Raw genomic sequence first — 15567 nt, 5'->3', positions numbered from 1 at the left:
AACAAAAATAAAAGAATACTCGAGGAAGAGGCTTTATGCTTTCAGGTCACACAGATGCTTACAACAGAGTATGTGGTGAGAGATGGCTCCCAGAGACAGACTCCAAATGCAAGGTTATTGGAGAATGCAGTTCCCTGGAGCACTGCATGGAGATTTTGGGGGGGTGAAGGAGGAGCTGGTTATGGAACAGGTGATTAAAGTGGGACTGGTTGTGGCAGACCAGGAACTGATGACCCAGTGCTCTGTTACAGTGGTGAAAACATGTGTGCTCAATACACTTCTTGAACACAGTACAGGAAGAGTCAAGGAACAAATGAAGATGAATATAAATCTTGGGTTTTTCCCTGAGGCGCAAGAGCAGAACAAGCAAGTTTGCATGCACTTACTCTGAGAAGATAATAAACTACCTCTGTCCTGATAGGGACAATGGAATATGGCCATCTGGGAAAGGATTGTTTTCAGTAGCTGGACTTACTATCTCAAATGTGGAAGATGGACAGAAGATCCTCTGTGTATTAGTTACTTTCTTAGAAAAATGAGCTGTTTTAGGGTGGACTAGAACAGTTTCTTTTCACATTTCTGCAGTGTTCCAGTTCCCGTCACTTTTCATTAATATCTTTAGAAACAAAAGCCTCAATTCACAGGCCAGGAGGAGGAATAAACCCATCCCTTTCTAGTACTCAGGTGGCTGGAGCATTCACTGAGGATGTGGGAAAACCAGTTCACATCCCTGCTCTGCCGGAGGGTATCTGAACCCACATCTTCACTATGAGATTATACAAAGTGGAAGTGCTCTTCCTTCCTGAGGGAAGAATGACAGCTGCCTGTATTTTCAGCCCTACTCCCCAGGGAAACTGTGGAACAAAAGTAACAAAAACTTTCTGAGCTACGCAAATCAGCGGTACTCTGCTTCCATCCCTATTTCAGTGGTACTTTGGACAATCAAATCTTTTCAGACTCTTCATCCCTTCTATCTTACAGATGCTGGTTGTTTTGAAAAGGAACCGAAAAAATGAAACAGCATCAAAGAGAAGAAACCTTTCTAGGCAGCACTCTCTCCAGTGTGATGACATCATCATAAGAGTCTCTAATGCAATGTAATCTGCAAAAATATTACCAAAAGCATGTAATGATTTTAATGGAATACTGAAACACTGTGGTATTATAAGTCTTTGTTAGATGCAGAACTGCTTTTGCTACTTGTATCCAAAGGCAAGGCAAGCAGGCAACAATAGCATATTTGGTTTGAATTTAAGATTTTTCTTCTTTATTCATTGTAGAGTTGTATAAGCCAGGGAAATAATATAATTTGATTTTAGAAGTGGGAGTCACAGCCCTGAATTTGCACTGATGCAGTTATGAAGAGCTGGTCCATTATTACATTTCTTCAGATTATACACACTTTAGTTATTTAGTAATTAAAATTACATAGTAATTAAAAGCACTACCCCATAACAATATTTTTTTATAACTACAGATCCTGGATTCCTTATGTGGAGGTTGATACCTCTAAAAGTTTACATCATCAGTCTCCTTAATTAGCCCCCCGTGTATTTCAGTGGGAAAAACAAGACTTGATACTGACTTTGGTTTGTATCCAAAGTCCCAGTATTTACCAAAATAAATATTTTGCTTCTGGAAAACAAGAGGATTTTTCTACTGAAGGACCAATTAAAGTTGCTCATCAAGTCAGCAGAGTCACCCAACCAGAAGAAGAAGAAGAAGACTGAAGTCCCTCACATGAGGAGGCTCATTGTGGAGTCTAATTATGTAGCCTCAAGACCACAAAAATTAGATACTCATAGGAGATTTTATTCATTGAAATGTCTTTTGCTTGTTAACTTGTGTTGCAATAAGGTAGGAATAATTTTCACAGTAGCCAGCATTTCTGATAAACAATACATTCACTGAATCCATTGTGGCCAGCAGATTGCACCTGTGCCTGTCAATGAAAATGAGCTGTTTCTTTCAACATGGGGGAAAAGTTAAGAATTTGTTAATCCCTTCAGTCTGTCACTTGCCTAATAGTAAAGTGGGAATTAAATTCCATGGAACTACTGAAATACTTAGTGAAAACCAGCTAAATACTTTATACCTGACTTATTCTAAATGTTATGTGCATATAAAAAGTAAAACTATCCTGAGAACAGATAATGCATTTTTCGGGTAAATGCTGTACTTCATTGTAAACTATTTTGCAACATGAGCATCACAAACATACTTAATATCCTATCAACGAAGATCATTAAAATACAAACATACAAAAGTTATCTTGAATTACCTTAAAAATCTCGTTTTCTTTTTCTCATTGATTTTAGTCTGAGCACATTCCACTGTTATTTGGCATCTATAAATTATTAAATGGAAAGAGTCAATATAATGATTACTTGAACAGAGACTACTAGCTACTTTTTCTAGATTGAGTTTTTTTCTGAGCTGATTTCTTGCTGCCATAAGAGATTAACTCATAAAATCACTTTGATTTAGCAAGAGATGTCAAAACATCCAGCAGGTCTAACTGGTTTTCTTACAATGTCAGTCAAAATAGTATGTGGTTTTAGTACTGATCCATGTTTCTGTCAGCTGCTGTGCATAAACCTGCTGAGTAATTAATTCAGACACAGCAACTTTGAGAAAATTCAGTGCTAGTAGGAAAACTTTTAATGTTTGATTATTCATGCATCAGTGGAACCTGATAGCCTAAAAGATGTTCTCAGTTCTTGAGATTCAAATTCCAGTTGTTCTGTATGGGTCAGGTATGTATAATTCCAATTCAGCTCAATAGCAGTGTAGCTGTACATTAGGTCATTTTCACTTTGAGAAACACTCCAGTATCCTGTAATCTTTTATTGCAAGTACGATAGCCTGACTCATAAACTAAGATGACCTCACAGTCTTCTTGGATTTACTGGAGCTGAAAAGCACCCAAAGAAAGGCTAGGCTGCATGAGAATTTCTGAGACAGAAAGACTAAATCTATGGAGAATATTCTGCTGTGATGCCATGGATAGGTGGTGGTATTCCGCGTCATTTCACTGTTACCATTTTTTAACCCTCCTAAGTCCTGGAAGGGTGTGGGAGAAGATATTTTGTGTATCATTAGATATGACCTATGCATCTCTAGTATGCATAAACTGTTCTTGTCTATACCAAAGATTGCCCAACTCCTTTTAATTTCTCCTGCCTCTTGAATACTGTCATGTGGTTTATTTTGACTCTACTCTAGGTCAAGTCTGGTTTTCAGTAAAGAAGATGAGAGAACCATAACAAAGTCTGTTCATACAACATCAAACGGAGCTCTATCTTCAGGACAATATATTCCAGGCCGTATAATGTACTTCAGGAAGAGCAAGAAATGCCAAAGCTCTTACCTACCCTGCATGCACTGTATTTGGCTTGTGCACAGTTCATGTTTTAGGTTTAGTTAACTGACCTCAGTGACGCTAATGTCTAAGATATTATCAGTAAAATTAAAGGGATTAGTACTCTCTTCATCAGTTGAAGGATCAGGACTTAGGAGCCTAAAAAATGGTGGTAAGACAAATGAAACCACAAATATTAAAGCTGTTTTCAGAATTTTTGACAGTAAGTACACAAAGTTTGCCATAGTTTTTCCATATGAGCACCACAGATAAAGATTATCTGCTGTTAGAAGAATGGTTTATCTTTTCTTCTCTGGAACATCTAATAAAACAACTGTGACACAAATACCATGAAGTGAGCATTCTCCACACTATGTTTTTAGAAATTTCATCTGCTACTATGGATTAAGGATGATCTGATAGCAGCTGCCCCGAAGTGTGAATGGGACTACAATCTGTAGAAGCAGGAAGCAGTTCTGAAATGCATATTTAAAGATAGGTAGAGTTGTGATAGAATTAAATAACTGTTTCAATTTGTTGAGGATATACTGATAAATTATTATGTTCAATAGCTAGGAAGTAGAACAGAAAGCTACTGTAGCAGTTAACGGAGACATACATTTCATACTGATGTTCAGATTTTAGTCTTGAAGTCTTTCAGATTTCCGGCTACTAAGAATTTCTGTAGCCTCTCTGTATGTGTAAGAGTGTTCTTGGACATTAACCATCTTGTTAACTCCTTTCTAAAGAAAAAAAATAATAAACACTTTTAGTCTAATAAGCTTCTGTTATTGAGTGCTGTAATTATGGTTGGAATCTTTTGTTAATGATTTCTCACACACTGTAAACATTTCAATAATAATTTAAAGTGTGTGTGTTTGAGCTACATATAATCATTACAGGTTAAAAAAATTAAATTGTCAAACAGCAAGGAAGTAAATACCTATCTTCAAACACCCTTCTTCCAGTTTCTGTTGGATGTTTCCTGCATGGGGAGCCACAGCAACACCTCTGCCCCAGGCTGTCATACAGAGCTTACTCTCTTCTGCCATGCTTTCTATCCCATGGCACGTGCTGTGTTGCTCTCACCACCTTCATCACCTGAGCCCCTGCAGCAGCAACACTGCACCAGTCCTTCATCCTCCTCGTGCCTCAGCCCCCTCAGATCCCTTCAAGCCTGCATCCTGACTACTCATTGCTGTCTCTCTCCTGTTTTCCTGTAGGATTTCCACAGCTCCCATCATTTTGTCGCTGGACACAATTTCAGTCTGACTAAAAGCAGCGGATGTCAGTGCCTGTTCTGAAGCCCGGCCTTGCAGCCACACAGAGAAACACAGAGGTGAAACGGCTGCTGTAAACCCATTTACGCAAAACGGAAGGTGGCATCCATGCTGAGGAAGGAGAAAATACATTGAGGAAAAGCTGCCATCTCCCTCATGGCAAGGTTTGAACTGCTGCCGTCAGGGAAGCTGGCAGTGCTGCAAACAAGAATGGCTCATTTATCCAGGAAGGATTGAGTGATGTGGAAGTGTACATCCAGCAAACAATGGAGAAGACACACATGTGCACACAAAGTTAGGGTAGCCACCACAAAGCACAAACCTTTGGAGCCTGAGACCCAGAGCAGTTCTGTGCTTTCTCCCCAGGCAGCTTCAAAACATTTCTGAGCACAACCCTTATGAGGAAAGACTGAGGGAGCTGGGTCTCTATAGTTTGGAGAAGAGGAGATTGAGGGGTGACCTTATTAGTGTATATAAATATATAAAGGGGGAGTGTCACGAGGATGGAGCCAGGCTCTTCTCAGTGGCAAACAATGAAAGGACAAGGGGTAATGGGTACAAATTGGAGCACAAGAGGTTCCACTTAAACCTGAGAAGAAACTTCTTCTCAGTGAGGGTGACGGAACACTGGAACAGGCTGCCCAGGGAGGTTGTGGAATCTCCTTCTTTGGAGACATTCAAGACCCGCCTGGACACGTTCCTGTGTAACCTTATCTAGGTGTTCCTGCTCCAGCAGGGGGATTGGACTAGATGATCTTTTGAGGTCCCTTCCAATCTCTAACCTACTGTGATACTGTGATACTGTGATACAACTGTAATCTCAGTGACATCCTAACAGGAGGGGGAAGAATCACCTCCAAGCCACATGGCAGCCTGCACCTTCATCTGGCTTTGGCAGAATCCCAGCAGTACGATCTGAATGGTTCCATAATTACAACCACAACACATTTTTCAACCCCTACAGGTGCTCTTTTTCATTAATTAAAAAATATGTGAGGTGAAGAGATTGCAAATACTTAAATTCTTTAGAGTTGTGGTTGTCAAGCGGCATCTGTATCTTTACAGAAAATGTAGTTATGCTTTACAAAAGCAGCTAAAATTTTGGTGGGAAAGTGCTCACATTTGCCATTTCAACTCATTCCTTGAAACACATCACACATACGTGCTCTTTGTCAGAAAAGTTTTCAAACTGGTACAGACATTCCTTATAGATTACTTCATTGCAGAGAAAGAACATTAAGAATGCTTTTGTAATGTCTGCTTAGGCTGCTCGCTTTTCTGCACTGGTCACAAACATCATTTTGGAAGCCATAATGAAAACATACTGCAAAATGGGGAAAATTATAACATAGGAGGTAAGAAGTTTGTAAGAACCAGAGGCAAAGCTGCTTCTTGCAGGAATGTGAAAGGTGGGTTTTTTTGAATGACTCCTTTAAATCTAGGTGAAATGGCTGTCAGCTCCCAGGTCACATGCTCAACACAAACATAATTTCATGTTATAAAGTTATAATACCGGCCTCTTTTGGAGCCAGACGTAATCAGCAAAATGCAGCATGAGGCTTATCACACAACCTGACAGATACTTGAAGCATTGCTGTCTTGCGTTTTCAGAATGGTCTCCTGGAGGCTTTTCTACATAAATAGAACCAACCTAACCAAAAATGTATTTTAAAAATAAGTTTGAACCCTGCTTTTTCATTAACTTGGTTTTTTTTAATAAACAATACTAAAATCTGTGTGAAAAGGTAGGAAGAAATTTTTGGTTTGAAAGTATTTTAGGTTGTACTTCCCTTTGGTAAGGCTACCTCAATTTTTTTACCATTCAGGATAAAGTCTAAGCACCCATAGGTATATAGAAAGTTCTGACTGTCTTTACAGTTATTAGAGGGTTGTCTGTGTGTATAGTTATTTTTACACAATTTGCTATTTCAAAAGAAGTTGCCTGTAAATCCAGTTAGGTGGGGCAAACAATTCTGTTGGTCTGTGGTGACTCATTTATGAGAGAAACAACTCAGATTCTGTGAAAGACATTGTTTTTTGGTATGGACACTGATTATGTTTAAATCATGTTTGACAAGGACTTCTACGAGCACTCAGAATCTCACCCTGTTGCCAGATTCAGCACAAGGCATCCTATGAATCCTTGTTGGCAATTCTTTTCAGGCTACCTACAGATCTCATTTATTCTGTGGCCTTGATATTGCTTAGGATGACTAGGATTACTTAGAATGAGGATGCATTCTTGGTTGTGTTTTATGCCTGATGGTTTTCATTGATTTTAGTCTGTAATTTGTGGCAGCCCAGCAGCTGCTTCATCAGCTAGCCTCATAATGGAGGCAGAAATGTCTGAACTAGGGGCACACATCCAGCTGTGAACAGCATCTTTCTTCTGTAGCCACCCCAATGTAACCTGCTGGAACCAGAGCACCAAGAGAAACAAGATAAATGGCTATTGTACTTTAAATTCACACCTGGGTTGTTCGTTTTGTGACAGCTTCTTCATGCAGATGACAGGAATGGACCCTGGCCAGTTTTCGTTTGCTGAAGGAATGTTTTGCTCCTGGGGAGTGAATGGGTCTGCCTCCATTAGCAGTTAAGAGCACAACATAAATGTTTCTGTGATGTGAATTGCTCTTGCCTGTGAATCGTTTACGTTTGATGTTCTTTAAGTTTTATCACTTAAAGCCTTTGGAAGACAGGACCTAGATTTCTTCCTGTAGAAGCTTAGCTGGAAATTGCATACTAGGGATTTTTCTAACACACCCCAAAGGTAATAGGAACATGTAATCTTTGGGCTGTTGAGAAAGAATACAGAGGCTGATCCTGTTATTATTTTGAATTGTACTCCAGCATCAATTCTTCCTTTATCCTGAATAAGAGAAATACCAACACAAAGGTGAACTTTTAAAGCTCTTCATTGCTGAGACTTCTATAGAAGTGCTAGGATTTCCTTTTTTTAATCTGAGCAACTTGATGAGACTTTTAAAACTGTAAAGAGAGGGACTTTCCAAAATGCCTGTGTTGTTGGTATGGTGTAAGAGCCTTCCAAAAGTGTTGGCTAATCCTCAGTGAGTCATGTTTTTCATGGAATTCTGTTTTAAATAAATTATCTTGTACACTTTCTCCACTCTGGGGTATATGCTTAGTGACTATACTACTTGATGTTCTGATATTTCAAGTTACCAGGTCATCTGTGAATGTTTCTGAGGCTCCTCTTCCTATAGAACCTAGCACCTAAATGAAGGTAACAAGCAAATGGCTATAGTCTGAAGTCTTCTTTTGCTGCTGGGGATTGATGAATTCACATGTGCTTGCTGGGTATCAGAGATTACTGTTGTAAGCAGCTACCACTTCTGACAGCAGTTGCTTATCAGGTCTAAATTTGACTCTCTTAAATTTAGTGTCAAGGCTTTGTCCAATATGCTTAGTAACTGATTTGTGATCACTATGACTCTACATATACTCTTTTTACAATAGTTTTACAAACAGTTGGTTTCAGGCAGACTAATGTAATCTGTCTTTCCTCTAATGTAAAATCTGTAATGGCCATTGGATTGCATGTTGTCATCTGGTGCGTAAACATGCAGATCTTGATTGATGAATGGACAAAATAGCCGCATAGTTTTGGAACAGGCCTTAATTCTGACTGGAGGCATAGTAGTCATTATGCTCAGAGGAAGCATTTTCTCATGTCAGTCCTTCACTGTTTCTTGTGTGATTTTATAGTTTCACAGAAGTAGAAGACTGATGTAAGTTTCTTTCTAAACCTAACTTGTAGAGATGAGTCCTTAAATAAGACCAGAAGAGACTGTAACCAGAAGAGGTTTGTAAACTAAGCTTTTGAATAAAGCCAAAACCAAAGAACCATTTTTTTTTATCATATATAAAAATTAATTGTCACATTATGCTATTTTTACCATTCACGTAACTGTGTTGAATGTGGTTGTGAGTGCCATAGGAGCAACTTGCAAGCCTCAGGATTGCTATCTCGGCCAATATGCAAGATTCCAAATTCAGGGTGTAGGAAGTAGTCCCTGATTTTGGTTTCACTGATCCCTGCCATCCTACTGTGGCCCCTCCCTGGCTCCACCACCTCTTATCCTCTCACAGCAAACACAGCTTACCCAGCTCTGTCTAGCATGGAGGCTACCAGCATTGAAGGGAAGTGCTGCGCTTTAAGTTCATGAAATTTTGACACCAGTGCAAGGAAACATGAGGCAAAGACCCATTGAGTGAAGGCCACACACAACCTAGAAAATCTGACAGGTCGGTGAATAAATTAAGGTTTACAGCTGGATCAGGATTAGGAAAACTGGGTTTTAAGGATCCTACAGCCCTAGACTAAGTGCTGTTCCCCTGTTCAGTATCATTCTTTGTGATTATTTCCAGGCAAAAAAAAAATCAGATCATTAATTGTATCTGGTTCAGACTTTGAAGGATTTCTTAACAAAGAGCAAGACTATATTTTAAGTGATATATTCTCAAAGAAAATAAGATGTTGATGCAAATGCATCATCTCATAAGCCATAGGTAAATTGGCCTGTAACATCTCAAGCTAGTGCTCATCAGAATATCACTTTCAAGAAAGGACATATAAGAGTGACTGAAGGGAAACTGAGTCCAGTTCCATCACCTTTTGTAAGTGAAGAGAACTGAGTCATCTGTTTCTTGTCAAGCCATCCAGTTTGTGTGGCCACTTGTGAACAGTTTGTATTCTAAGAGAAAAAAATGGCACTTTGCATTATATAGGGTGTTAGATCTACTATCTCAGAGGATTGTTTATTTAAGGCCTCTTGCCACCTGGTTTCAATGTGGAGATGAAAAAAAGACTTATCTTTCAGCCATTTTGGCACAGGATAGCCTCTGCTAGAGTGTCACAGAGGTCCTGTAATTCACAGGACACCTTCCAAAATTAATCAAGGGGCTTAACCTGCACTGCAAGTTTTGAGCCATCCATCTTTAGATAGTTGAGAAAGAAGTTACTGCCTGTCGACAGAACCTTAAGGCAGAGCGAGGTAATAAAGACCTGATGTGTAAGTCAGGTTTTGATCTTGATACTGTGTGGCTCCTGGCTCACAATTCAATATTTTAATTGCAAAATAATACTTTGTGATTGATGAATGCATACGTGGCAACTTTAACCAAGTACTGATTATTTTGAAAAAATGCACAAGATTTGTTGTATGAGATGGGGGGCGACCTAATGAATCACAGAAAAAAAGCACAGATTGAAACCTACATTGGATGCTTGTCTTTCTAGATTTCATAAGATTGATTTTAAGTCTAGAAGCTAAATGAAGATAATATCTATGAGATTGTACTTTCACAAAGGTTGTTCGACTTATACTAGTGAACCTGAACTGTAGTATTTGCAGATTTCCTGTAAGTAAAAAGTGTAGATTTCTCTCAAGAACCAAGTGCCAGTAAATGGGAAGTGACTGAGTAAATACAGCATTTAGCGACTGAAAACATAACAGATGAATAAAACATTTTTTTCTAAAGCTTGCAATGTGTTTAAAACAACATGAGATAATATAAGGGTAGTCTGTGATCCGAAAAATAATTTTAAACTGATTTTTAATATGGTCTAAAAATTGAAGTAATAGAAACCAAGAGGAGGAAAGGGCACATACCAGGAACACATTTTAATCCAATCAGCCAGTTAGGTAATCAATTAGACAACACAACAAGAGCAAACAGGTCAATGGTTCTGTCTTCAAATGAAAACAAATGTGCTTACTTACCAACATTTGCATCTTTAAGATAAGCATAACCTCCTTTCATGCCAGCTAAAATTCTGAATCTTGTTGATGTTGCCTCTTTTTTTCCCTAAATAATTACTTTTACATTCACTTGTGTTGCCCTTAAGTGACCTTGAGCAGAAAGACTTGCTGTCAGAAAGGAGTCAACTGTTGATATCATGCAGCTTTCGTGAGCACATCCCACAGTAGGAGATATGTTCGCAGAACTCATTCTCCTTCACCCTGAAGTCACAGATTAAATCTATCATAATTGGAATTAAATAGACTTAATTTATCATGACTGCTTTTCCATAGCTTCTTATCTGTCAGGGACAGTTCCTAATGGACAAGTGCCTGTGTGGCAGCTAGACTACTAATGGCATCTTCAGGTTGTTTTATGAGTGGTGGAAGGAGCCACCACATTCAATAGGACTAGTGCACTACAGTCACAGGAGATCCTATGGTATGGGTGTACTTCACAAGCATCTACAAATCATTCAACTTTGCATGCAACTGTGAGCTTGCTGCACTTAAAACTGAACTGAACTAGACTTGAAGTAGGAGGTCAGAAAGTGTAAGGGAGGAAAAGACTTCTTAGGAAGGACTGTTTCAGTGTGGAATAAAAGTACCTCTTGCAGTATCAAAGGACTTTTTTCTTTAAAATAAAGGCGGAAGACCTCAGGAAAGAGGGAAATGTACTGCTACTTCCTGATCCATTTCCAGAATGAGACCAAGAAAGCTCTATTCCCAGAGTTTGAACTGAAGCTTCTACCAACCCTACATTTAATATTAACAGTCACTTTGCTGCTTGTACTGGTAAATTCAACAGGTAAACTTCCAGTCATAAAGCCTTTGCCATGTGGATATGGTTCTTTTTAGCCTTGAGCTGTGTGAAGCACTGTCCTGGGCTTAAAACACGACAAGCAGGCATAAGATGCTCTTGTTCTGCCTTGTGTACAAGTAAGCAGTAACACATTGTATTCAGTAAAGGCAAGAAAAAACAGTGTGAGGATGGAGGCACAGACCCAGAGGTAGAGTGCAAGCTGGATCATTTATTGCAAAGGTTATGCGATATTTATATGCTTCCAAGCAATTAGCCAAGCACATCTGTGTTTGCCTTGCGGTTACATCAGGTGAAAGGTCGAGAAATCCTCTTTCCAGTTCTGACATCCTTGTTCCTTGCCAGTTCCAACATCTTCCAAGTACCAGTCAGGGACGGGTCACTCTTAATTGCCTGCTGTAGTTCCTCCTTCTCATGGTCACTCTTAATTGCCTGCTGTAGCTTCTCCTTCCCATGGTCTCTGACAGTTTTGATATATTCCACCCCCCACAAAACAGGTTTGTCATTCTCAAGTTTGAGAAATCTTGGGAATGCTTCTTAAATCATACTTCTTGTGAAACAACTTGTTGCAAGAAGTGTAACTGATATGATTGATGGTTATGGTGATACTGGCTGCAATAAATTAACCCCCTCAGAGTCTAAGTATTGTGCTGTTCATTTACCCCAGGGAAGACAACCAGCTGGAGCCACAGGTGCACTGGCAGCAGATGTCACAGCCATAATGCTCATTGCCCTTAGGTGTAAGATATATGGGAAAAAACTATCTACATGGAAAAGCAAGACACTAGTATGAAGCTGGCTGAGCTATGGAGACTGACAGCTAGTATCCATAGCTGAAGGTCAGGTGGAATACAGTTCAACTTTCTGGGTTTAATAAATGTAATAGTAGGCTTAGCTGATACGCAAATCTATCGGTTCTGCAAAACACAAGTGAAAATTTAAAAACAGATCTTTACTGCAAGACTTTGTTTTCCTATTATTGTGAAAGAACATGAATAACATTCTCTGAATATGTAAGCACTGTGAAAATGCATGGTACTCTAAATGAAACATGCCTTCCGTGCCTTATTGTTTGCATGCAATTACAGTTTACAGTAACTGGACAAAAAAAAAGTTAATTGCAAAATCATCTTCAAATTCTCTTCCCTGGTCCCCACATGAAAAAGCTGCCTTTGTTTAATCTTCAGGTTTGGTTTGCAACTTAGAAGTCACAAGGAAACCCAGGGTTTTCAGCGGGGCACTTTGCTGATAGGGGATGCAAAAACATGCATCATAATTTTTCTGGCTGGCTGTAGGCAAGTGTAAAGGTTAATGGGATCCAAAGGCACTCTGCATTCTGGGAAGGCTGGTGAGAGACTCAGCTTACTGCAGTTCACAGCAGCTGTGGGATGTGAGAGGGCTGGTATTTTCTCAACCTGCTTTCTTGTCACTTGGGTTTTAGCTGCTTTGCAAAGGCCAAGTTCCAGTGATTGCTGTCCTCACCTATCCTTGGCATTATGTCTTACTAACAAAACTGCTAGGAAGAAGCCAAGCTGCTGTGTTCTGTCTGCAGTTGCATGGCCCAGGTCAGGGCTCAGAAGGGAAATTCACTTGGCACTCACAGGAGCAGTATGTGGAGTTCATTACTTGCTATGAGTCACCCACCCAAGCTGCCACAGAGAAAAAGATCTTTTGTATTTTCTGCCTGCTCCTGGCTCTTGTTGCTGTTGTGAGACAGGAAAAACAAAGCATCCTTTGACTCTGTTTTTATTTTAAGATGCATTTTCTCCTCTTCCCTTATTCAGTATTGGACATCTAAAAAGCACTGAGATACAGCTGACTTCCCTGCTGCTTTCACAAACAAGATTCCCAGAAAAGTTTGGAAGAAACCTGTGGACATATCTACCCCATCTCTTACTTCAAACAGAACTTGTCCTGGAGCTGAATCAGATTAGCCATGGTTTTGTCTAGCTGAGTCTGGGTGAAGGTCTGTCAGCTTCTGTCAGCTTGTGCAGTGTAACGTGAGTAGGAACAGAAGCCTTATGGTCAAGGCTTTCCTTTTTCACAAGTTTGCTGCTTGGTAGAAATGCAGTCAGGAGAGGAGAGACTGAGTAACTTGTCTTTTAAATCCGGGAGCTAATTCTGCAGCAGGTAACGTTGATACAAAAGTAAATCATGAAAGAATGTTTTGCATGTGTTTTTATTTTGGTGATTTTCATGAAGCATCAACTTCTAGAATCATATCAACTAAGTATGTCATCTTACTCTGCTTTGTGTGGAAGTTTCTAGCAGTGTTGATTGCAAGAAATATAATGTAAAATCTGACTTCAGCATACTCCCAAATTTAATAGCTTAGAGCCCCTTTACCATGAAGAAGAAAATGCCCACTTGCCACCAAGCAGGAAGTTTCCAACTGTGTGGAGCTTTGAGGGAAACTGTAGATGGTGGAGAAATGCTTCAGAGAGGTGTTGCTAATGAGGAGACACTGGAGCAAAGGTGATTATAACAAAGCAGCAATTCTCTATTCCACCCACAGGTACAGAGTGGTAGGCTGGCACCAGGTGCTGGAAGGAGCACTTACCTTTCCCTGATGGGACCGGAGCCTCTGGCACAGTTTTGTATTTTCTTCTCTGTTTCCCTCAACCCACAGGAAAGGTTTTCTGAGAAGTAATTATAATAGGATTAGTGTGTGATGGGAGTAAATGTGGTTATTTGTAGTATGACCCGGGAAGATGGAGTTAGGAGAGTGAAGGAATATTCTGTTGGATTGTCTGAATTCTCAAAATTGTGATTGAGTTGGTTATTTTTACTTAAGGGCAGTTCCTGTATCGTAAGTTTTAAAGTGCAGTAATGCAGAGGAATACCTGAGGGTGATGGAGAGCAAATTGGACAGGAGTTAACACAATGTGATGAAGCTGCAAAAAAATGAGTACTGTACCAGATATTTAAATAGGGTATGACTTTTAAGGACAGGAAAATAATTCTGCTTCATGCAGCTTTGTTTACACTTGGGAGTACTGTGTCCAGGTTTTAAAAGATTTTGCAGAATCTCTGGAATCCTAGAGAGGTGACAGTAATCCTAAGGTTTTGGGGAATCATTCCTGTGGAAATAAAGGAATTTCAGTCTAGAGAGAAAAAGCTGAGACAATCTGTTCCTCGGCCTGGAATAACCTATGATATTTCAGTCATGTGAGACAATTACTGATACAAAACACACGAAATGTTCTGAAATCAAAATACCTGTCCTGCTATTTAATTCTCAATGAGCTCTTGGTGATTTGCCCTGTTTCAAGAGAGGCCTTATGTACCTCTTCAGGCCAGTGAGGTATTTCCTGCGTCACCAGAAAATTATCAGATACATCAAACCCAGGATGATGCTAGGCGCTGAATTCCTTCATATCAATTTGACTGCCAGCATGCCTTAAAAATACAAGTTACTCTTTTCCAGAATTTCACAGCATGTGAATTACTACTTCTGAACAAACATAAATGAATAATACATACCTCTTTTCAGGCACAGAGATAGCAGCATTATCAATCATGAAATATGCTTTATCTAAAAACATGGGCTTAAGTAAGTACAGTCTAGTGTGAAGTGTCCCTGCCTAAGGCAGGGGGGTTGGAACTAGATGATCTTAAGGTCCTTTCCAACCCTAACTATTCTATGGTTCTATGATTAGTAGATGGGTAGGTTACTATAGATCAATACATTTGCTAGGTCAAGGTACCTGGCCATTTGCTCGGTATGGTAAAATGTAAATATACTGGATTAAAATGAGGCAAACAGCTGATGATGTAATTAGGAGCTGCATCTACTAACTCCAAACACTGGTTGCAGTGTTTCCAGTATGTGGCACATGAAAATGCTGGACTCTGTAACACTGAGCCCCCAGAAAAGCCACCAAAACCAAAAAACAAAGCATAATTATTTTATGTAAGCATATCTATGAATTATCTAATCTCTGTGTTTGTCCAATTATTTTACAAATAGTTTGGAAAAAGCAGACCCTTAGCTACTCTGATCTTTGTCCCTGGATGTTACATCTTTAACTCGTCTTGTATAAATAGAAATATCATGGATGTCAAATACCAATGGGATGTCATGCACATTTTGATCCTGCTTTAATGTCCGAGTAGAGGCTGTGTGGCTAATGCCAGTAAAAGTATACAATCTTTAAACTGCATGACATTATAACCCAGTTTCGTTCCACAGCAGGAGGAGGCTAAGTAGCTGAAAGAGTGGTAACTGGCAGTAAAACTCTTTGCTTCTAGGTGTAAGTAGTTAGTAAATAATTATCTCCTATTAAATATCCAATAAGAGAATTAAAAGACACTGTTTTTATGGGCCTTCTCTACATGAGAAAA

At 39.4% G+C, this 15567-nt stretch overlaps 1 long non-coding RNA gene across 1 annotated transcript; it reads left to right on the top strand.

The window, feature by feature from the left end:
* Nucleotides 1-5479: 5479 nt before the first annotated feature.
* On the top strand, nt 5480-7762 carry LOC133222894 (uncharacterized). Its single transcript, XR_009728403.1, has 2 exons — nt 5480-5605; nt 5907-7762. It is a non-coding gene; the product is annotated as an uncharacterized LOC133222894 (long non-coding RNA).
* The last annotated feature ends 7805 nt before the right edge of the window (nt 7763-15567 follow it).

Source organism: Neopsephotus bourkii, unplaced genomic scaffold (genome assembly GCF_033783945.1).
Source record: "Neopsephotus bourkii isolate Nb327-2 ecotype Australia unplaced genomic scaffold, CSIRO-AGI_Nbou_v1 NB_1624, whole genome shotgun sequence".
Classification (NCBI taxonomy): domain Eukaryota; kingdom Metazoa; phylum Chordata; class Aves; order Psittaciformes; family Psittacidae; genus Neopsephotus; species Neopsephotus bourkii.
Note: the sequence above shows the minus strand (reverse complement) of the source record. Positions and strands in the feature narration are given on the sequence as shown.